This window comes from Crocuta crocuta, unplaced genomic scaffold (genome assembly GCF_008692635.1).
Source record: "Crocuta crocuta isolate KB4526 unplaced genomic scaffold, BGI_CrCroc_1.0 scaffold131, whole genome shotgun sequence".
Lineage (NCBI taxonomy): Eukaryota > Metazoa > Chordata > Mammalia > Carnivora > Hyaenidae > Crocuta > Crocuta crocuta.
In genome coordinates, this window is record NW_027528977.1 from 1,811,176 (window position 1) to 1,835,657 (window position 24,482).

The window sequence follows — 24,482 nt, forward strand, 5'->3', positions numbered from 1 at the left end:
TCAGGGCCAGGCTCACTTGTAATTCTTGTGTTTTTAACCCCCTAAGTCTCGGATCTGCAAGGCCCATAGGAAGAGCCTTTTGACAATTTTCCCCATAGAGCTTTCATCCAAAATTTCTTTTGTAAAGGCAGGAATATGCTTTTCCTTATGAGCTATCTGTATTCAAAATATGGGTCTGATATGGAATATAGTGAGACCTGGTCAATACCAGTAGGCTTGTATCCAACATGAGCAGAAGGAGATACCAATTTTCATTTCTCATGGCAGGAGCTGCAAATATTGCCATTTCCTTGCTGTGATTGGCATCCAGAGAGGCGGGTGCAGCTCCTGGCAATTTGCTAACTCATTCATCTCCAAGTAGGTTTTTTAATTCCCCATATAACATTTTTTCAACCATTAATTATTTAACACTTTGTCTTAATTTCTATTTATTTATAAATGTTGTAAATGTCCTTTTGCTGTTGAATTATAATTTAATTGCATTGCATTTAGAAACATACTTTGTATGATTTCATTTTTTTTTTAAATGTCAGCACTTGTTTTATGGGCCAGCATATAGTCTCTCCTGTGGAATGTTTTATGTGTATCTGAAAGAATGTGTGTTCTACTGCTGTTGAGTAAAGAGTTCTATACACATTTCTTACTTCTAGTTTATTTATAATATTTTCAAATCTTACATTTCTTTGTTGATCTTCCAGTTCTTTTTTCTTGAAAACATAATGTCTCTGAAAGTAGGCATTTTGAAGTTTTTAATAATAATTGTTCAATTTTCATTTCTTCCTTCAGTTGTTAGTTTTTGTTTTATATATTCTGGGGCTCTGAACTTATGTGCATAATTCAAAATTAATTAAAATAAGAACACAACATGCCAAAATGTATCCAAATCATCTAAAGTAGTGCTAAGAAGGCACTCTACTGATAAAAATTATCAAGTCTATTGTACTGATAAAAATGTAATGACAACTTAGTTTAAAATGTTTTTTCAAAAAATGTTATTTGTTAGATTACAATTTCATTATTTTTTTCATTGTGTCTAGATAATATACACCAGATTGTGGTTTTAAAATGATCCCAACTAACAAGTTTTCAAATTTTCCAGTTAAAAATGCCTTTGAAATTCAGATTGCTCACACTTAATATTTACATGAATGACATCTTTTATTAATTTTCAATCTATTAACAGTTTTAATATGCTTGTTTGAACTTGTTTGAACATAGTCCATAGCTGTGTCTCACACTCAAACAAATGAATTAATACATTCCTCTGCAGTTGAATCACTGTATTGACGCTACAGTTTTCTTCCATTGCTGGAGTATACTTGTTTCTCTCTAAAGTTGTTCATCATATGGAATTATTAAAAATAATAATAATAATCAGATACAAAATGCAGATACTTGTCTGGAGTATACTTGTCTCTCTCTAAAGCTTTTTATAATATGGAATTATAAAAAAAATAATCAGATACAAGTCTAATAAAAACCATTCTGACAACATAATGTGTATTAGTGAATATATTACTTAAAAGCAAATTACTTTTGAAAACTTTGAGATCTAATAAAACAAAGAAAGTGAGTCAGTAAAATACAGGCTGTATGATAGATAAAATAAACAGAAAACAATGATGAAGTAACCTCAGAGGAAATTTATACTGAACTAAACTCTGGGAGGGTGATAAGATAGATCAAAGCACTGAACCTAGAATGAATTTTTTGTATGTGTGAAAGGAAAAAAAATAAGTATAGATTCTAGCCAAATAAAACTGTCAGCTTGAAAATATATTGCTTGCATGGTCAATCACTTGGATAGCCTTATTTTGTGATATATTAAATGTAGAAGCTATCTCTTATGGCTTTTAAAGTATGACACACAAAACATTCAATAATCTTTATTTTCATGTTATGTTCAATATAAGAGAAAACTATAATAAAATTGATCCAGAAAATACTGGCTATAGATAGGTATATGTATATGTGTGTGTGTGTGTGTGTGTGTGTGTGTGTGTGTATACATATATATATATATTCTTCTTTTGATAATTTTTATACATTATAAAGTCCTGTTAAACTAATTTTATTTATTGTTTGAGATTCCAGATATCTCTCTAATTGTATGTAAAATTTAGTAGCAGTAGAATTTAATTCAGTCACTGGTCCAAAGTCCTATAATTTAAACCTTCATTTTACAGATAATCAATTAAGAGCACACAACTGAAATAGTAAAGTAAAATGAATCTCATTTTTTATAGTCCTTTTTGTTTCCCAAGTTCTGTGTACTACGAAGGAAATATTAATATGTCAGTTTTATCAGTTGATATTTATTTTAGTATTTCTTAAATGATAGGGCTTTATACTACTTTTGGAATAATAAATCCAATTTTTTTAAATTAACTGGTAGTGAAAATATTAGACACATGTTATTTTGTTTTTTAAGTATGTCTCTTAGTTTGGATAAACATTGTGAAAATAAATATCCTGAATATTTGAATTGGACAGAAGGGAAGTGAATATAAAACTTTTAAAAAATATTAAATATTGTGATCCACTGAATATGTGAATTATACTTCAACAGTTTACCAGTAATGTATCAAAGGTTCATGTCTTGCTGAAATTTTGTTTTTCTCTTCATTTTTTTTTCTAATGTTTATTTTTGAGAAAAAGAGAGACAGAGTGTGAGCAGGGAAGGGGAAGAGAGAGAGGAAGACACAGAATCCAAAGCAGGCTCCAGGCTCTGAGCTGTCAGCACAGCGCCCGACATGGGGCTCAAACCCATGAGCTGTATGTGAGATCATGACCTGAGCTGAAGTCAGATGCTTAACTGACTGAGCCACCCAGGTGCCCCTGTTTTTCTCTTCATTATATGTACTGAAATGCTTTCTGTATATAAATAGGTCTTGTAGCTCATTTTTGATAGCCACAGTCACTTTGTGGCTTTTAAAATTAATTCTTTTTGTGACTAGGAAATACTAATATCTAACCAGGAACAGAGAGATACTATTTATTACTTTTTTTTTTCTTTTGTAATTTATATATTGGTGAAACTTCAGAATAATAGCCAATAGTTACAGAGTAGCTATATGATTGGCATATATGTGATCTTGATCTGAGAATGAGAGACAAGATCATACTTAGATTTATGTTCTACAATTGCAGATGCCCATTTTCAGGTTGGATTATGAATTGTTGTAAGCAGTAGAATTTGGAATGTGTGCTTTATTGAAAGTGTCCTTAACAAATAACCTCCTCATTCCCAATGATTTTCAGTGTTGAGGGGAAACACTTTCAGTGAACCATTTGTGGTTAATGCTTTTCCGTGGGTAAGATCCCACTGAGAAGTGCTCTAGCTAACTTGCTCTGGGTTGTGTTCCAACTTAGTTTAAGGGACTTTAGGGGACACACTCCTGCTGATTCCACTGTTCTTTCCTGTCTTCCTTTTTTTGTAATCTTGACCCAAAAACTATTTTGAGTGATGTCTGATTTGGCTTCCTGTGGTTCTCAAATGTTCACTGACAAAGGATTATCGAAAGAATGTGTGACTCTCCCTTTCTTTTCTTGAATTCAGAGTTTCTGATGTTGATATTAATGTGAAAGGGTCATCCACAAAGAGACAAAGAACACTAATGTTGTAAGGCTTCTCAGGTCTTTTCCTTTATCACAGCTGGGGGGACTCCAAACCATTGGGATCAAATATCTTCTATCACCTCCTTAAAAACATCAGCATCTGTGTCATCATTGGCCTGTAGGCTGTGAGGATTATTCCTAAAGTATTCCTCTCTCTCTGTATAGTCCATCAATTGAAAGCCATAGAACCATGGGATTGTAGGACTAAAGAGCACCTTGAAGGTCAAATTGCCCAACCCCTTTCCTTTATAAATTTAAGAAATTGAAGCCTATAGTGAGTAGGTTATTTGTCCATGAGCTTGGATAAAGATACAGAAATGAATGAGAAAGTAGATCTCTGTCTACAACAAGAGAACTCTACACTTCACATGCATTAGTGCTAAGGTTTCCTTAATACCTACCTTACCAAACTTTGCTCAGATACTAAGGAATTTTCTGACATCATAATTGAGTGGAAGAGATATCTTTCTTTGATGGCAAACACTTACTAAATATTTAGATTTTAGATTACAAGAAACTTAAATATGTCAAAATTATTTGTTTTTCTAAACATGTCATAATCCCAATCTAGTTTTCATATCAAGCATAAAATGATACTGGCTTTTATCCAAAATGACTGTGGCTTTTATTCAAAAGAACAAGAAGTCTTTGGTGAAAATAAAGTACAGCACTAATATATAACTGTGCGGATAGTGAAATGGACTCTTAATGAAGGATATCTACTACAATTGGATTCATAACCAATATAGTTTATCAAATAAGTTTATAATGAAAAATTACCTTCAGGACTGCTAAGAAAAAAATATCTTCAATTGCATATTTCTTGAAGGTATAGGTTAACTTGAAAGCTAAGTGACTCAGCATGAGTCATACAAGTAATACTTTTGTTAAATTAAACTTCAGTGAGGACTTCAATGTTATTCTTGTAAAAGTAACTCAAATTTTTCCCCCTGGAGTAATACCACATTTCAGTTGAAGAGAGATCAGAAGTAAAGGAAGAATGTGCTTTATTTGTGAAATGAGTCAAACATGTCTATTACAAAGAAGAGGCAAAGTTAAGAATCTTCTTTTTATTTTGAGATAGAGTAGAAAAGATTCAGAGAACCAAAGAGAAAGACTGGCCCATAAACTGTTTCCCTCCATATATTTTAAGGGGTGAAAAAGGCCTTTAGAGATACCTAGTCCAAACTTCCCCCAAATGAAGATGGAAGGAACATTCAATCTGAAGTAGCTTCAATATCTTTCATTCAGATAAATCTACTTATTTATTATAAATAGTCTTCTCAATTCTTAGCTAGGATTTTGTATCTTCTTCCACAGACTAAGTGAAAATCTGCATCCATGTATCTACTTCAAACATATACCATGCCTTTTTCTATTAATTTTAGGTTAAATTTTCTAAAGAATATTTTCAGCATTAAACTCAACTTCCATTTATTTACTGTATTGAATAAAATTGGTAATATTCAATATTTACAGCCAAAAAGATATTTTTCATCATTACTCAACATATACATCTGTATCCCCACTTTTACTTATTTCCTCTTTATTTCTAAAGCTCTATGATTTTTAGAGTTTTATAAGACTAGATTCTTAAAATAGAAGCAGGTGGAAATAACATGTTCATATATAAGCGAATCATGTCGTTATTTTAATTGATATACTCATAGTGGAAAGAACATTTTCATTGCTGGCCTTGGCTGATATGAATAATCCTGGAGAAAAGAATTATATATCCTGGAGAATTATATATATTATATTTTTTGAGAACTACAGAATTATTGCATGCCATCATTTTTTTAAAATTTTGTATTGAAAAATGTTTGGTCTTATGTGTTTGATTTTCACATTACCTTACTATGTAATAATTAAGTATTCTGAATGCTTAAAAATTTATATTGTTTCAAAAGTAGCTCTAAATGATACAGTGCAAGAGCAGTTTACTGAATATTCAAGGGCATGTGGATTTTTATGGAATTTCATGTTGAATCTTTGAAATGTGTATGAAGAGGCAGAAAGTCATATGGATGATATTCATGCTTTCATCTGATTGGAACCTTTCTGTGAAGATCAATGGCTGGTTCAAGTCCCCAAGCTTTTCTTCCCATCACTGCCACTTTTTGAAATTAGAGAAGGTCAGACATTTGAATATTAACAGCTGGGTATTGGGAGCAAGAACGCATACAAATTTTTTTGAAATCAGAAGCAATGTTCTCAAGTAAATTAGCCCAAGTGCATATCAGCCTATGAGCCTTTTCTTAGCCAGGTAGAAGAAAACTACTCTAACTCTAAAATCCATTAGCCATTATGACTCTGGAAGTTCAGACTGCATAATAATCCCCCGGAAACTTGTTTAAAAAGCAAAAACTCTCACCTTTTAAGGGCTATCTTGGGTATGAGACCTATGTGGTAGTCGAAGTTTTAATGCTCTCCTTCACCATCTTGAAATTCTCAATAATTTTATCTTTGAACAATTTTTTTATTCCAATGTAGTTAACTTACAGTGTTTTACATTACTTTCAGGTGTGCCATACAGTGATTCAACAATTCCATATATTATTCAGTGTTTCTCAAGATAACTGTAGACTTAATTCCCTACCCACCTCCCATCTGTTTGTTCTCTATAGGTAAGAATATTTTCATCGTTTGTGTCTTGTCTTTTCCTTTATTCATTTGTTCTGTTTCTTAAATTTAATATATGAGTGAAAACATACAGCATTTGTCATATTGATTGGCTTATTTTGCTTAGTATTATAGTCTCTACCTCCATCTATGTTGTTGTAAATAGCAAGATTTCAGTCTTTCTTATGGCTGAATAATATTCCATTATACTTACATACCACTTCCTCTTATCAGTGGACACTTTAGCTGCTTCCATATCTTGGCTATTCTAAACAATGCTACAATAATCCTGGTACATACATCCCTTCAAATTAGTGTTTTCATATTCTTTGAGTAAATACCAGTATTGTGATTATTGGATTTTAGGGTAGTTCTATTTCTAATTTTTTGAGGAACCTCCATACTGTCTTCCACAGTGACTGCACAAGTTTGCATTCCCACCAGCATGTTAATTACTTCATTGTATTGGCCAACCATTTATGATGAAAGTGATGACATAAAAAGGAAAAGGAGATAAGACAGACCACAGTTTCTTTCCTTTCAGTCCTTTCTTACTCATTACTAAGCCTGAGGTGGGAAGTGTTGGTAGAATATGTGCATATCAGGAAATGAAATATCAGCTGAGCTAGTTTTGTGGAACATTTCATTTTTATGTAAGAATAAAATACATAAGCATGTATAGACTAAACTTATGAATTGTGTAAATTCAGTAACTCTGTGTACATGTAAAGTGTTTATTTATTGAGAAAGAGAGAGGATGAGAGAGGGCAGAGAGAAAGAATCCCAAGTAGGCTCTGCACCATCAGTGCCTAGTGTGGTGCTAGAACTCACAAACTGTGAGATCATGACCTGAGCTGTAATCAGGAGTCAGATGCTTAGCTGACTGAGCCACTCAGATGACCCTTAAATGTTCTTAATATTTGCATTTTAAACCAACATTACGCAGTATGAAAATAAACATAAAATTCATGCTAATACTTTAAAATTGTATTTTTTCTTTATTTAGAACAACATTAAATAGCAAACAACAAACATTATGACAAGGTGAAAAAGAAGGCCTACAGCACAAAGGAAAAGTCTATATTTTACAAATTAATGACATCTTTCCTTCTTTTTAAACAAAGGCACCCACATTTTCATTCTGTACTAGGCACTGAAAATTACCTTGTTTAAACAGGTCTGGTGTGCGACTGAACATCTGCATCTTTAATGAGCTGTGACAGAGGTAGTGCAGAGTAAACCCTGTCACTATAGCACCCATTTGATTCTTGTGAAATATATCTTTGTCCTATTATCTGTGGTTACATCGATATAGTTCTGGTCATATAAAAAGTATTGCAAAGGTCCATCAAGGTAAGACGTATGAAATACTTTAGGTATCTTATGGTATTTAGCTGAGTATCTTCCATCTGGTATCTTCTTACAAATATTTGCTTATAATAAAATTATAAAGGGCCACCTGACAATAGTCTAACCAAGCAGTGGAAAATAAAACAATTTTAACAATAAGATTAAATTTAGAAAAAAACTTTGGTCCATTGTGACTGTCACAACCTATATTTATGTAGTATCTATGAAAGTTACAGTGCTAAAACTGAAGTCATTCCCATCTAAAAATTGTACAAACAGAATATCCCAATTATTCATAATTAAACTACTGAATGCATAGATGATAGATAGGGATAGATTCCTGTTTAAAACAAAATTTTCTGGAAGAATTTTAGTAGCACAAATAGTTTTTTAATTGAAATGTTACACATGTAGGGGCGCCTGGGTGGCTTAGTCGGTTAAGTGTCCGACTTTCGCTTAGGTCATGATCTCGCGGTTCGTGGGTTCGAGCCCCGCGTTGGGCTCTGTGCTGACTGCCAGCTCAGAGCCTGGAGCCTGTTTCAGTCTGTGACTCCCTCTCTCTCTGACCCTCCCCTGCTCACGCTGTCTCTCTCTCTCTCCTAGAAATAAATAAAACATTAAAAAAAAAATTAAAGAAAAATGTTACACATGTAAACTCACTATATTAAATTATTGTCAGAACTGTTCTCTTAAAAGAAAGACAAGAATTGAGCTCCACCCACCAGAATTCAGCCTGCCTTCCTCTCTGTATATAGAGAGGGTACTGTAGGGCACAATTTGACAAGATCAAAGTGTTGAGCTTCCAAATAATGTAATCTTTAGATGGTCAACCCCACCTCCCACCAACCACCAAACCTTCTTTAAAAGAGTTAAAATACACTCATTACCTTTCAATTTAAGTTAAATTAAGTTATATTAACATTTACTTTTAAATTAAACCAGAATGCCTTGGAAATACTGTGGGAAAAATTCTGACCATTGCTAGGATAGTATGATGTTAAAGAGTTTTTAACAGGACCTCTAATTTTTAGAAAATGACTTTTTAAATAAACTTGAAACAGTGATGACCTGAGTCACCTGTGTGAATAAATTTTATAAGTACACAAAACAAGAGGTTTATTTAGTTTGGAGTTTTGCCAACTAATCTTTATAGATTGAAATCCCTAAGGACACATTGTTACAAATGGGAATGTATGAAGTTATTCATAAATTCAGCAGCCCTACTTAAAAATGTCTGGGAAAGTGTTTTATACAGGAATGCTCCATAGGTTATAATCATTGTATACTTATTGAAGATTACATATGAGCTTCAGTCCTGAGGAAAGATGATCTGAGTAATAGCAGATTGATGGATATAAATGGCTCAAGAACTTCTCGTATTCCAGGCCAATTATCTGTGAACTAAGGAAGACTTCAACAGTAGTCATAATAACTGATTTGGAGCTGTTAGAGTCATTTAGGTTAAAACCTGTTTAAATATTGGCCTACATATGGTAAATCAAGGCAGATGAAAGCAAATTTGACCCTATAGGCATGTTTCAGTTAATAGCCCCAAACCACAGACCTTAATCAGTTTCTACAGTTCTGAGAAAACTGTACTGTTTTATTTGAGACTATATTCATGGAAACATGGAGCAAAAGTACCCTACCTTTTATAAATTTTAAATTTCATACATTTCTTTTCTTGAACCAAGACTGCAGTTTCTTTTTTTTTTTTTTTTTTTTTTTTTTTTTTTTTTATTTATTTCTAGGAGAGAGAGAGAGAGACAGCGTGAGCAGGGGAGGGTCAGAGAGAGAGGGAGTCACAGACTGAAACAGGCTCCAGGCTCTGAGCTGGCAGTCGGCACAGAGCCCGACGCGGGGCTCGAACCCACGAACCGCGAAATCATGACCTAAGCGAAAGTCGGACGCCCAACCGACTAAGCCACCCAGGTGCCCCGCAAGACTGCAGTTTCTATGGTTATACTTTGATCAGTATAATCAACTAGTTCTAAAGTTATAATGTGATTTTGAGAAGTTACCTGACATCTTCCGACAGTAGTTTCTTCCATATGTAGTGTATGACTAAATTACACCATAGACGGTTTTTGAGTAATGGTTCATGCAAAAGAGCATTCCCAATATATCCTGCTCCATAGTAATAACAAGCATCAGAGCTTATATTTAAGAAATTGTCATTAGGAGAAGTTTCACATTCTGATAATTTAATTTTTAAGTTTTCTTACTGTATATCAACCCAGATTTTGGAAAAAGTATATATTTGAAATTTACTGCATCTCTTATACATACACCCATTATGTGTGCTAAAATTCTAGTAAGGATTTTAGAGCCAATTTGTTTAAAAAGCTTGGCATAGCATTTTGTGAAGAGGATGGAAGATAAAGTTCATGGGGGGGAAAATTGGTCATGAATATCTGAGATGATCTGAAGTAATAAAAACATTGACGAATCCATTATTGTGTTCCCCGTCCTGTGAAGGAGATCTGGATAGTCATATAGACTGCTGTCTTATACCCACAATTCCATTACTATTGAAAACGTTGAGTACTGACCTTATCAACAGTGGATGTACACTTTTTTTTTTTTTTTTGCTTAATAGGAATTAGCTATTTAGGCTGTGATATTCAGGACTATTTCGGAAAAAATAAGATTTCACCAGTTCTTATTGTTCATTCTCTTACTTCCTTGTAGGTCACTACCTTGCATTCATTGCATACAGTCATGAGTATATGAGCTTACATGTTGTTCACAAGTGCCTGCCTACTTACATGACTATGCAGGACTTCTGGCTCAAACACTGCATTAAAGGAAAACTATGATATTAAAAGCACTTTCACTTCTATCCTTTTTTTTTAATGTTTTTTATTTATTTCTAGGAGACGGAGAGAGAGAGAGACAGCGTGAGCAGGGGAGGTTCAGAGAGAGAGGGAGTCACAGACTGAAACAGGCTCCAGGCTCTGAGCTGGCAGTCAGCACAGAGCCCAACGCGGGGCTCGAACCCACGAACCGCGAGATCATGACCTAAGCGAAAGTCGGACGCTTAACCGACTAAGCCACTCAGGTGCCCCCACTTCTATCCTTTTAAGAAAGGTCTGTGATGACTGTCAAAATAAAGTAATAGTTAAAATGATCTAATTATAGCTCAATTTTATATGTTCCCCTTGCACAAAGAATATCCCCAACAACGTTCTCTTATTGTTTTTAAAGTTAGCAAAGATTTCTGATATAAGAAATGTTCTACACACTTCCAGTACCTCATCTTAACCTCTGCCTTTCTCTTTGCCTTCTATCACATATCCATTCAATCATTGTAAAAGCCACTTTTGATCAAAGATGGACTCTTTCAAAAATTCATATTTTATTCTTTCAATTTTTGTTGTGCCCTTTTATTTCACTTTATGAAACAAAGGAATGAGAGAGAAAATCTTAAAGAGATACTGTTCACTGTTGACTGCTGTACAGATATATTCAGCAAATACAAATCTAGAAATACCTTTTATACAATAAAGAGACATACTGCTTTGAGTACAAATGACATGCAAAATTTTTCTTATAAAATGAAACAGCTTGACAGCATTCAGTTTTCTCCCCCCTTTCATGACGCTGATAATTTTTCCTGGCACCATTTGCCTCTACTACGTGTATGTTTACTCCATAACTATCTACAGCAAAGGAATATGGGTAGTAATATTGCAGATACATGAAGTACAAGACATTCTCACTTGCCCTTTCCCTGTTCTGCTGGCACTTGCTGACAGTTGTAAAAACTTGTTGTTGTCATAAGCAGAGACAACTGCAAAGGCACAAAGGGAACAGATGTATGCTATAATAATAACAAGGTGTCACTTAAAAAAATACTTTTCAGCTTAGGGCTACATTTAAACCTTCAGGTACAGTTCATGAAACTCATAATGTGGGAGAGTAAGTACTGCTGGTGTCTTTGAGAGTCTCTGGGGGACAAGACTCTGAGATATTGTTATCATTATCACCATCTTGCTAACTGAATCACAGTTAGCGCCTTGGTTATTATACCTAAGGGAGTGACTTACTACCCTCTAGGTTGAAATAAAGGGCAAAATGAGATTCTTCCATTGTTGGCGAGTGGAAAACATTCAGGACACACAAAGGAAAAGGCATCCTATTCAATCTCAATCTTTTAAAAATAGAGAACTAAATTATTCTGAATATGCAATCCTCAGTTTGGCCATATAAAATAATTGAGCATAGATTTCAACTAAATGGAATGCAGATGGAAATCTTTGTACAGTCAGATGTATTCTTCCTTCTGAAATATATGCATGTCTATTTTCATAGAATTGCAAAAACAAAACAGGCAAGATTTCATACAAAAGCAGAGTTGCACTTGAAAATAGAAGGATGTTAATATGCCACAGACTGCACATTTTTAATCTCAGTTGACTTGTAAAATTTTAAGATGCTGTTGAAGTAATTCAGTCAAATAAAGTAAAGGTAATATTGATGAAAACCACTTTCACTTTCATTGATTCATAAATATTGGAGTGTAAATGTATAAACTTCTTTTCAAACCCTATAGATAGAAATGAGTGTTCTAACTTTAAATATCTGGAAAGGAAATATAAATTGTATGTTACACTTGAACATGAAATATAAAATGGTACTCTGTTTTGATGATGAAAAGTTGACAGTGGGGCTCCTGGGTGGCTCAGTCGCTTAAGCGTCTGACTTTAGCTTAGTTCAGGATCTCACCATTTGTGGTTTCAAGCCCCGCGTTGTCTCTGTGCTGACAGCCAGCTTAGACCCTGGAGGCTGTTTCAGATTCTGTGTCTCCCTCTCTCTCTGACCCTCCCCTGCTCATGCTCACTCACTCGCTCTGTCTCTCTCATTCTCTCTCTTTCTCAGAAATAAATAAAACATTAAAAATTTTTAAAAAAGAAAAAGTTGACAATGCCCTATTTTTCTCAGGAATTGTATTTTTTACTCCTTTCCGATGTGCCTAATTTTATTTTTTCTATTGTTTCCTATTGTGACCCCGATTTATTTTAAAAGGAATTAAGTGCCTTGTCTATTTGCAATAGCTTAATGTGGAATAGGCAGATGAAACCAATGACTTCTCCAAGTCACTTCTGGCCTCGTGATTCTCTCTTTATTTGCTAAATTGCCACATTCTGAGAAATGGTTAAAAGATGAAAATGCTACCAGAGCAGTTTTCTGAATTACTTTCCAAGTAAATCTTAATGATTAGGACTTTTAAAACACTTGAAATATGTTTACAGATAATTAAACTGGATATATTGTAGGAACGAGTAGAGGGTACTAGGATTAGTGCTTTTGATGGGAGTAGGTGACCATTCGACTTTAAGTGTGAACCATGGAAATAAAAGCAACTGTGGCTGATCTTTTACTCAGCACTAGAGGCAATAATCAAGTTCTTCAAATCAATCACACCATCGAAGAGTGATGGCAGGGAGCAGACGTTTTATCAGCAAAACTACGTATTTTGTATCAGTTTGTCTCTTTGTATTTTTAGACATAAATCTTTAATGTGGAGTTTGTGTTCAGACAGCATTCTCTCCTCCCTACAGGTGTTGACAATACAATAGGATTTGTGGATTTTGGACACCTGAGGGAAAAGTTGTTGTATGAGTAAAAACTGATATTATTATAAGACATACTTTAATAACTGTATCTCTTCATTTCAAAGTAACAGTATTTGGACAGACAATTTAGGAGAAAAATATCTCGATTTTAAGTATATTATTATATATTATACTTATATAATATATTTATATTTATATATTTATATATTTAAATATATATTTATTTTTATATATTTATATATATATTTATAAATATATTTAAAATGTAAATATAATTATATTTTATAACAGATATGGATACTAACATAGATAGCCAAGAATGTTGATCAATTTTATAATATAAACATATTGTATAAATAAATACGTTGTATATTAACATAGATATTATTAGCAAGCAATTTTATAGCTCCTTGAATCAAATAAAAAATACCATATTTCAACTCTTTAGAAACAGCACTTTTTGCTTTTGATTTTCTCACTAAATGTTCATATTTTTTGAAAGTTGTCAACATAATATCAAAATGTTTAAATAATATATTTCCTAACATTAATTTAGACAAATATTGTTACTGTATTTTGCTTAATACTGCCTAAATATAAACTTCTGAATAATACAGAGAAAGGATAAAAGAAGCATGAGAATTATCGATTGCATTAGCTGTCAATGATTATGTCCACGGGAAATAGAAAACTTAATACAAGTTGGAGCACAGAATATCTCTATTTTCTCATGTCTAACTTATTTCAAACTGATACGTAATATGATGCCAAACCTTGTGTAGTAAACTATAGTTGAATTGCTAGTGAAAAGGAGCATTGTTGATGGACTTTATTGTATAAAATAAAATTTATAAAAAAATTGCTCTTATACTCACTTAACTTTAAAGCCAATACAGTGGCACCTGGAGGCCTCAGTCGGTTAAGCGTCTGAATTCGGCTCAGGTCATGATCTTGTGGTTTATGAGTTCAAGCCCCTCATCAGGTTCTGTGCTGTCAGCTTGGAGCCAGGAGCCTGCTTCTGATTCTGCATCTCTCTCTCTCTGCCCCTTCCCTGCTCATTCTCTCTCTATCTCTCAAAAATAAATAAACATTCATTTTTTAAAGCCAATTCAAAATAGTAAATACTAAAAGACTTCAAATATTACTTAATGCATGTCTCTGGTTAATAATTTTACATTTAGCTTAAGCTTGATGCAAGTTATGTTCCCCTTGAGTCCTCAAGTATATAGCATGGAGGATCACTTACATTTAAAAAAGTGACAGATTAAAATAATCATGTAAGTTTGATAAATTTATATTATGTTAAAGTCAAGGGCCATCTAATTGAATATAAATCTACTGACCCTTGTCAGATTCACCACACCCAGTAAAAAGTGTTAATATGTAATATTTTTTATCATTTGCTTAAAAATTTTCGTAGTAAATGTATATGTATTGTATGTTTTCAAATTTTACCACTTGAAATGTCTATACACTTATAAAATATATTGTTTTTCTAATATTTATTTTTATGTTATTTTCTTTGATTCCACTATCTTGTGCTGCCGTGCAGGTTTTATAATGTTGAAAGCCTAATCCATGCTTCGTCTTCTGCACTGTATCTGGAAGAGTTATATTGGGTAATTTGTGTACACTTATTCTTCTGACGCCATATAGTTGCTTGCGAAAATTATACATTTAATGTCTGTTTGAACCATTAAGTTTTGTGAATGCTATCTTGTTGAAAGTCACTATTATAAGTAGATACTAGCCTATCATTTACATCCCTGGATGGAAGATATAATTATGAGAATTTTCCAATGAATGGCCTAAATAAAAAGTTTGATTATTTTTGTTTGAAGGAAATACAAAGGAATTTGCATTCCCAAGTGATAGATATCACTGATGTATAAAATTATGTCTTGCCTTTGCTTTATGTGAGATCTTATTTTGCTCTCAAAAGAAAAGCAATTTTCAAAACTAAAGTAAAAAATATATATCTACATTAATAGATATGTGTTATGATTAGTAGACCATTTACAAACCAATGACTTTATTTCCCAGTGCCCAGCAATAAAAAAAGGCAACAAAGTATATGCTGATGATTTCAATAACCTTGTATTCAAAAGGCTAGAAGCTTGAAAACCAGAATCTAACATAATTCTGCACATAATAACAAGAGACATTATACATTTATCTTTAGTTCAAACGTAATGTTAATGCTCTTTGTTTTGAACATACATACTATATGTACTATGTACTATATTTCATAATATAGTCAGATGACTAAATTGTCAGATATCAATCAGCAGTTTCCTCTTTCTTAATTTTATTTATTTTAAGAGAGAGAAAGAAAGAGCAGGGGAGGCACAGAGAGAGAGGAAAAGACAGAAACTCAAGCAGGCTTCATGCTGTCAGCACAGAGCCTGACACTGGGTTAGATCTCACAAACCATGAAATCAGACTTTAGCTGATGCCAAGAGTTGGTCCAACAGTCTGAACTTCCCAGGTGCCCCAGGAGTGTCCTCTGAAATAGAAAATTCAGGTTTACTGAATTTAAACTTTGAGCTACATTTTTCTTAGATGACTTCATAAATGTTTAAGTTGAAAAGCTCTATATACAGACACTGTGCTGGTGAGCCAAAAACTAAGTGTAATACCTAGAATATGTTTGAATTTTTGTTGTAGGTAGAGGGACAGTAGCTTCCTAGAGCAGTATTTCCTGTAATTTAATCACTTGGGCTGTGTCTCTGCAGAATTTGGTAAGTATTCACACACATACACACACACACACACATTCACACACACACACACGCATACACATATGCAAATACAGTTTTATAGTTAAATACATTGGGAAGCTCTTGGTTGAAAAAGGCAAATTCATCTCTTTATGGCAAGCATTCTAAGATACTGTAACCATAATAATTTAAACTGTCTGAATCCAGGATATGCATATGTTAGATAAGGTATTCCCAAAGGACATGAAAGCATTTTTTATGGAATATCACACAAGAATATCATTCTCTGAAATTCTTTAATAATCTATTTTTTTATTGATACTAAGTCCAACTGTCACTTGGAAATTACGTCTTACTTAAACATACATTAACATATCTTTGCTAATTTACCTGGGCCAGAGACATCACTTCCAAACTGAAGATAGAAATAAATTTACTAGGGATATTATATAATCCTCAGGTATGAAAAAAAATTGTTAGTTTTCATGTTAGACTTAGTCTAGCAGCCTAGTCTTTCTTTCCTTAACTAAGGGCTAAAGAATTGAAATTTGTTGTTCTCCAAGTCTGTCTGCAGCCATACTCTAGAACTTATCCAGCACTTGCCATAACACTTAAAATAGAATCTAATTTTAGATGGAGCTATAATGTATTATGCTAAGCAAAATAAGTCAATCAGAGAAAGACAAAGACCATATGATTTCACTCATATGTGGAATTTAAGAAACAAAAAAGATGAACATATAGAGAAAGAGAAGAGGGAAACAAACTGAGAAACTCTTAATGATAGAAAACAAAGTATGATGGAGGGAGGTGGGTGTGAGATGGCCTAGATGTGTGATGGGTGCTAAGGTCACTTGCCATGATGAGCACTGGGTATTGTATGTAAATGATGAATCACGATATTCTACTCCTGGAACCAGTATTGACTTGTATGTTAACTAACTAAAATTTAAATTAAGAAAAAGAATCTAATTTCTTTACTAATGTCTATAAATCCAACTAATGCCTATAAAATCCAATGAAGTCTATCTCCTAGAAACAGATTTATTACTATTGTCACCTTTTCTTAGTGTGCATCAGGTACCCTGGTTTTCTTACCCCAAAACACACTGTGAACTTCCAGATTTCAGAGTTTTGTGCCTTCTTTTCTCTGTGCTATAATGCTCTTTCTTCAGAAATCCAGATTGCTTACCCCTCATGTATTGAGTTTTGATTCAGTGTCAGTTCCTTAGACTTTATCTTACTATCTAAATAGAAGGTCATCCCGCTTCAGTCTTACACTGCTTTCATTTTTCTTCATAGAACATATTAGTCGCAAATATTTTCTTGTTTGTTGTTTTTACTGAATGAATAAAAAATGGTTTATGTAATTAAATGTGTGTGTATTTACCTGAAATGTCAAATATGAAAAACATTTAATAACAAAACTCTATTAAGCTTTTAGTTTAATTGGGAAGGCTCATAGGTTTTCTGTTGTTTCACTTCACATTCTAATGAGTATCACAGTTAAGTGTTGCTTTAATTAAAAAGCATTTTTAATATATGTAACCAAAGTAGTTTGCCCTGACAGCTTCTTCTGACAGGTTAGTAATTTCAAATGCATTCATCTAAAATGTAAATCAGCATTACATTTAATGAAATCGAAAGGTTATTGGGCTTGAAAAGCTCAAAATAAATGAAAGTATTTCTGAGTACTAAGAGAATAAGGACTCTTAAGAAGGAAATGTATGTTTTTTCCTGATATCAGTGTTTTCAACTGAAGTGCAATTCTTCCTCTATCTCACCTTGGGGGAATCAAAAATGAGAACTCAACAGGAAGGAAAAGTGTGATAGTGTAGGTTGTTTGCTCTTGAAAACTTATTAAATTCTGAGAGAAAACAAGATTCAAAATAATTGAAATACTCATTTTCAATTTGCCTGTTTCTACTAGTAGATGTTACTGTTGACAAAGTAAAATGTGAAATTAAGAAATAGTATGATGTGCTTCTAAAATGTACCTTTTACCTGTAAATTACTAATTCTTTTATATTGGAAATCTCCCCCACCCCACCCTACCCCCTCTCATACACACAGATGTGTGTTTAGCAAATATAATGTATATACAAAAACAGTTCCCTGAATTTCAAAAAAAATGTACCATGGACAGAATTACAAATAAATTTCACGATCAGGGAGCATAGTTTTTGAAAACCTTTGATCCAAGGAACAAGATTATATTTCAGATTTAGTGAAGAGCCTGCTGTTGCTAACCTCAGTGAGTAACTGAGTAGTATCGTGTATTTGACGTGATTACAGATCACTGTTGTGTTAAACATCAAATGGGGATAATCTTCCCTTTGATTTTGTGTGTGTTTGTGTGTCTTCTCCCTGAGAATAACTGTGTTCATCTATTGCTGCTTCTGTTTCTAACTGAAACACTGATAATTCTTAGGTGAGAATGTTTGGTTTTACTTTTTCCTATTGATCAAGACAGTCCCCAGTTCATTTAACAAATACTATAACTTCAGTTCTGACACAGAACAGCTAAAAGCCCTTTTGTTAATCTTCTTCATCTTACTGCAATTCTACTAGATTTGTTTTTCTACCCCAATGTAGCTAATAGTTTTACAAGACAAAGCAAAACAAAAGCACACCTTTTTATGCACCATAACTTTTGAATACTGACAAAATTTATTTTGCTTTCTCAAGTTAAATATATGGGAAAAGCTGTTCTCAAGTAGAGTGTTGCTTCTATCTTTTCTCTGAAAATGACTAATTCAATATGGCAAAAATTATGAATTAAGCACCAAAGTAAATTACCTTTGTTTAAAATGCTTCAAAGAAATTGTTAGAATGAGTGAAATTAGGAATAGAAATACTAGATATGATACTTGGTCATATATAGTAATAGTTTATTTGTTAAAATGCCATTATTACATCTTCTCTAAGATGAGAACTTATAAGGTATACATCTAAGCTAACTGGTAAAGATTTATTTTATTTAATAGAAAAACTCATATAGTAACGTTAACTTTCTTTATCTTATCCAAATAGTTGCATGATTCCCTAATACATTCTTCTCAAGTACACGTAAAAGAACAGTGTTGCTTTAGTTTGTATACAGGCATTAGTGTCACCTCAGGGTGTCTTAGGTCTTACAGGCATGGCTTGTCTCTCAATATTAATAACCCAACAATTGTATCAGTGTATCCTTGAGTTTTCCTTTCACTTGTAAATATACAGAAAACCACTTTTTCTGATTGAACTAAAGAAACTCATAAGAGATTGCTCTAAAACAGCATAGGCTAATCAATTATTTAAATGCATCTTTCTTATTCTATATATTCTTTTTGAGGAAATAAATATTAGACCTTCTTATTTTATCCTCCATGTCTGAGTTCTTTATTTTTAGTTCTTGACTACTCTATATTGTATCCTGATTAATTTCTTTAGCTAGTTCTCCATGTCATTAAATGTCTTATCTTTAGTTTTGTCTAAAACACTATTTAACATTTCTACCACTCCATCCTAATAAAGCTATCTGTTAACCCATTTTAAAATGTATCACTTCCTTTTCCCATGTAAATAAACAAGCAATATAAATTTTTACAAATAATTATAAATTATGATATATAATTATTATATGATTATTCTAACATTTTTTAATGTTTATTTTTGAGAGAGAGAAGAAAGAGAGAGAGAAACTAGAGAGGGGCAGAGAGAGAGGTAGACACAGAATCTAAAACAGGCACCAGCCTCCGAAATATCAGCTTGATATGAGGCTCAAACTCGGGAACAATGAGATCATGACCTGAGCTAAAGTCAGACGCTTAACTGACTGAGCCATCAGGCACCCCTATTATATAATTATTCTAAACAATTATAAATCATATTGCTGGTTAACAGTATGTACAAATGATATTGGCCAGTAAATGTCTGTCATGCTCACATTGATTGGATTTGCCATCGAGGATGGGAAAATTTTCCCTCATTTGGAAGACTTGAAAGCCATATTTCTTGAGTATGTACTCAAATACTTTTATAAGGATATGGTTGCTTGAATTTTCACCAAGTGAACAAATCCAAATAGCCACCACCTAAGAAATGGAATATTCCCAATATCTAGAACCCCCTGGGACCCCATTCCTAGATTTTACTATTCCTCTTGCTCAAGGATAATGACTACTGTGACCTAAAACAGCATAGATAAGTTGTGGCTGGGTTTTTGTTTGGTTTGGTTTCGTTTGGTTTTTGTTGTTGTTGTTGTTTAAGTTCACAGGAATTAATCTTAAGTATCTGGTGTTTTTTACTAAACACTAGGTTTGCAGAAGTCATCATTTGTTTTTTTAGTTTATTTATTTATTTTGAGGGAGAGAGCACAAATGGGAGAGGTGCGGAGAGAAGGAGAGACAGAGTCCCAAGCAGTCTCCACACCATCAGTACAGAGCCCAGTGTGGGACTCAATCTTATGACCTGAGCTGAGATCAAGAGTCAGATGCTTAACCAAATGCTCCACACAATTACCCCGTCATCCTTGTTGATTTTAACAGGAGTTTATTTTCATGATTCAGTGTTTCCTATGAATATGCCACAATTTTCTCTTCCACTTAGATAGACATTTGGATTTTTATTTTTTCTGACGAATATGTATAATGCTACTATAAGTAACCTTGTACATGCCTCAGTGTGAGGATGTATATAGGGGAGGAATTATGGGATCATAGAATCTGCCAAACAATTGTCCACAGTTGTTTGAACCAATCTAAAATCCAGTAGATAGACCCTAAGTACTAATTCAACATATTTAATGTTAAGTATTCTACTCATGTTACATTTCTTCTTTTTAAAAGTAAATAAAAAGCTTGGAGACTACCTTTTTGTCCCAGTTTTCAAACTATTAGCACAAAGATTTTCCCTATTTTACATTTCTCTGTTTATTCTTCCTTTTTTGCCTTAATCCTTTATTCCTGAAGCCTACTAATTTTATTAGTCTTTTAAAGTAACCAGCATTTGGTTTTGTTTATTTTATTTTAATTTGGGGTCCTGTTTCATGTGTTCTCATATTTTTAAATTGTTTTTCCTTTCTACTTTCTTTAATTTGAAACTATTATTGTCTTGACTTCTTTTCTGAATACTTTTTTAAATTGACTTTATTATGGTATAAATAACCTACAGTAAATTGCACATAATTAAATTATATAATTTGGTACCTTTTAGAAATAATAAATATTTCAATTTAGGATATGTTTAGATTGATAGAAAAATTACAAATATAGTGTAGAGAATTCCCATACATCCCATTTCCAGATTCCTATTTTCACATCCTACATTAGTGGGGCCTATTCATCCATCACAATTAACGAACCAGTATTGATACATTAATATTAAAGTCCATAGCACAAGATATACACTCTTTGCAAATTATAAGTATTCAATATAAATACAGTATTATTTACTATTATTACCGTGCTGTACATTAGATTTCCCAGAATGTATTTATCTTATAAGTGAAAGTTTGTTCATGTGGAACAACATCTATTTCTCTAATCCTCTAGCTCCTGGAAACCAACATTCTGTTCTCTGGTTTTATAAGTTTGAGGGGTTTTTTTTTCACATATAAGTAAGATCATGTAGTATTTGCTTTTTATGTCTGACTTATTTCACTTAGCACAGTGTCTTCCAAACCCATGCATATTGTCACAAATAGCAGAATTTCCATTTTTTTAAAGCTTGCATAATACTTTATTACATCGCATTTTCTTTATCTACTAATCCATTGCTGGATACTTTGGTTGTTTGCATATCTTTGCTACCTTGAATAATACTGTAGTAAATGTGGAAGTTCAGATATTATTTTGAGCATATGATTTCAATTCGTTGTACTCAGAATTGGAATTCCTTAATCATCTCATAGTTCTATTTTTAATTTTTTGAGGAAACTCTATACTGTTTTCCGTAATGGCTGTACCAACTTACTTTCCCACCAAAAGATACCAAGTTTGCCATTTCTCTACCCTCTTATCAACAGTTATTGTCTCTTTTTGATAATAGCCATCCTAACAGATGTGAGGTGACATCACATTGTGGTTTTGATTTGTGTTTCCCTAATAATTAGAGATGTCAAGCACCTTTTCTTATATCTGTTGGCATTTGTATATCTTCATTAAAGAAACATCCATTCAGGACTTTCTCAAACTCTCCATCACATTGTTATTTTACTATTGAATTTTATGTGTCTCTTGAATATGTTGGATATTAATTCCTTATCAGATATATGGTTTGCAAATATTATCTTGTATTCTCTAGGTTGCCTTTTCATTCTGTTGTTTCATTTGCTGTGTGGAACATTTTAAAAGTTTGGTGTATTTCTACATGTGTTTGTTTTTGCTTCGGTTGCTTATGCTTTTGGTATTCTAGTAAAAGAATCATTGCCAAGTCCAATCTCAAGACATTCTTTTCTTTTTTTTTCTAGAAGTTTTGTGATTTCAGGTTTTACATTAAGTCTCTCCATTTTAAGCTATTTTTTTTAATAGTGTAAGATAGGGGTCCAGTTTCATTTTCTTTGCATGTTAATATACAGTTTCCCAACACCATTTAGTAGAGGCTATCCTTTCCCATTGTATGTTGCTGGTGCTCTTTTCAAAATTTAGTTGACTATATGAGCATGGATTTATTTCTCGGATTTATGTTCTATTCCAATGATCTATGTCTATTTTTATGCCAATACCATACATACTGTTTTGTTTACTTCTGTTTTTTAATGTAGCTTGAAATCAGGAAGTGTGATGCCTCTAGCTTTGTTCATATTTCTCAAGATTGCTTTGGTTATTTGGAGTCTTTTATAGTCTTTTATATGTCAATTTTAGAATTATTATTTCTATGAAAATTGTCATCAGAATTTTAATAAGTTGCATTGAATCTGTAGATGTTTTGGGTATTATGGACATTGTAGCAATGTAATTCTTCCAGTTTGTGAACACAGGATGTCTTTCTATTTATTTGCGTGTTCTTCAGTTTCTTTCATTACTGCTTTATGGCTTCAGTGTACAGATATGTTACCTCCTTGGTTAAATTTATTACTAAGTGTTTTATTCTTTATGATGATATAGTATATTGAATTATTTGTTTGGGGATTTTTTTATTCCTTTTCTGAAGAAAAAACTTACTGTACAGATATATGACTTATTTTTTTGTATATTGAGTTTGTATCCTGAAACTTATTAAATTCATTTATTCTGACAATTTATTAGTTTTAATAAAGAGTTATTATTTTTACATATAAGATCATGTAACTGACAAAGAGACAGTTTAACTCCTTTTTTTTCCCCCTGATTTGGATGCCCCTTGTTTCCTTTTCTTGCCTAATTGCTCTGGCCAGGACTTCCAATAATATGTGGGACAGAAGCAATGGGAGTAAGCACTTTTGTCTTCTTTCTGACCTTAGAGGAAAAGATTTCAGGTTTTTACCTATGGGTATGATGCTGTCTGTGGACTTGTCATGTTACAGAATCTGGTCTAGATCACCCCACAGAAGAACCAAGTGGAGATCTTGGAAGGCATGAGGTTTATTTTACACCAGTGGGCTCAGAGGAGATCATTCTCCAGGGGTCTGAGCCTAGAGCATTAGCAGAGGGAACAATTTATAGCTGGTTACTTCCGTATTTGTCATTAATGCTTGCAATAAGCAAGGTGGGAAGAAGAGCCTAGAATGGGGAGTCTTTGATCAGGGACAGGTGTTTTCTTATTACTCTTCTCGGCCATCTTATAATAGATTTTCCCTATCAGTCATTTATGGCCTTTATTATGTTGAGGTACATTCCTTGTATTCCTAATTTGTTGAGAGTTTTTAACGTGAATGGATATTGAATTTCATCAGATGCTTTTTCTGCATCTATTGAGATCATATAGTCTTTATTCTTCATTCTGATAATGTGATGTATCACATTTATTGACTGGTATATGTTGAACCATCCTTGCATTCCAGGAATTGTCCTCCTTTTTCATGGCTAATAATCCACTTGATCTGCTGTTGAATTCAGTTTTATAATATTTTATTGAGGTTTTTGCATCAATATTTATAAGAGACATTGGTTTATAGTTTTAGTTTCTTGTAATATATTATCTAACTTTGTTATCAGAGTAATTAATGGCCTCAATCTAAAGACTGACTTAACTAATTGATAGAACTTACCAATTAAGCTCTTTAGCCCTAGAGTTTTCTTTGGTAAGTTTCTTATTATGATTTAACCATCTTACTAGCTATTGATCTATTCACATTTTTTTTCTTTATGATTCAGTCATGCTAAGTTGCATTTTTCTAGGAATTTTCCATATCATCTAGAGTACCCAATTTGCTTACATCTTACTTAAGTGTGTATTTAAAATGCACACTTTTGATACTACTCAAATAGTTGGTTTAAGAAGTTTTAGCAAGTAACTGTTTTTATGAAATTTAGTATATTTGCAAATCCAGGTTTATATTATTTCACTGCATATTGCTCCTCAAAGTGGAAGGTATGTTTGTTTGTTTTTAATAGAACCAGTGAAATCAAACTTTTTTGAATAATCAGGGGTGAAGAATCATTTTGGTTGGCATAGGTCAATTTCAATTTAG

General features: G+C 32.9%; 1 long non-coding RNA gene across 3 annotated transcripts in view; it reads left to right on the forward strand.

Moving 5' to 3' along the window:
• Window positions 1-15,889, forward strand: part of LOC144225860 (uncharacterized) — a 433,280-nt gene extending 417,391 nt beyond the window's left edge. For all 3 annotated transcript variants that reach the window (XR_013333435.1, XR_013333436.1, XR_013333434.1), the window contains exons 4-6: window positions 6,142-6,245; window positions 14,722-14,788; window positions 15,837-15,889. This is a non-coding gene — a long non-coding RNA (uncharacterized LOC144225860). The remainder of the gene's footprint in view (window positions 1-6,141; window positions 6,246-14,721; window positions 14,789-15,836) is intronic.
• Window positions 15,890-24,482: the final 8,593 nt, after the last annotated feature.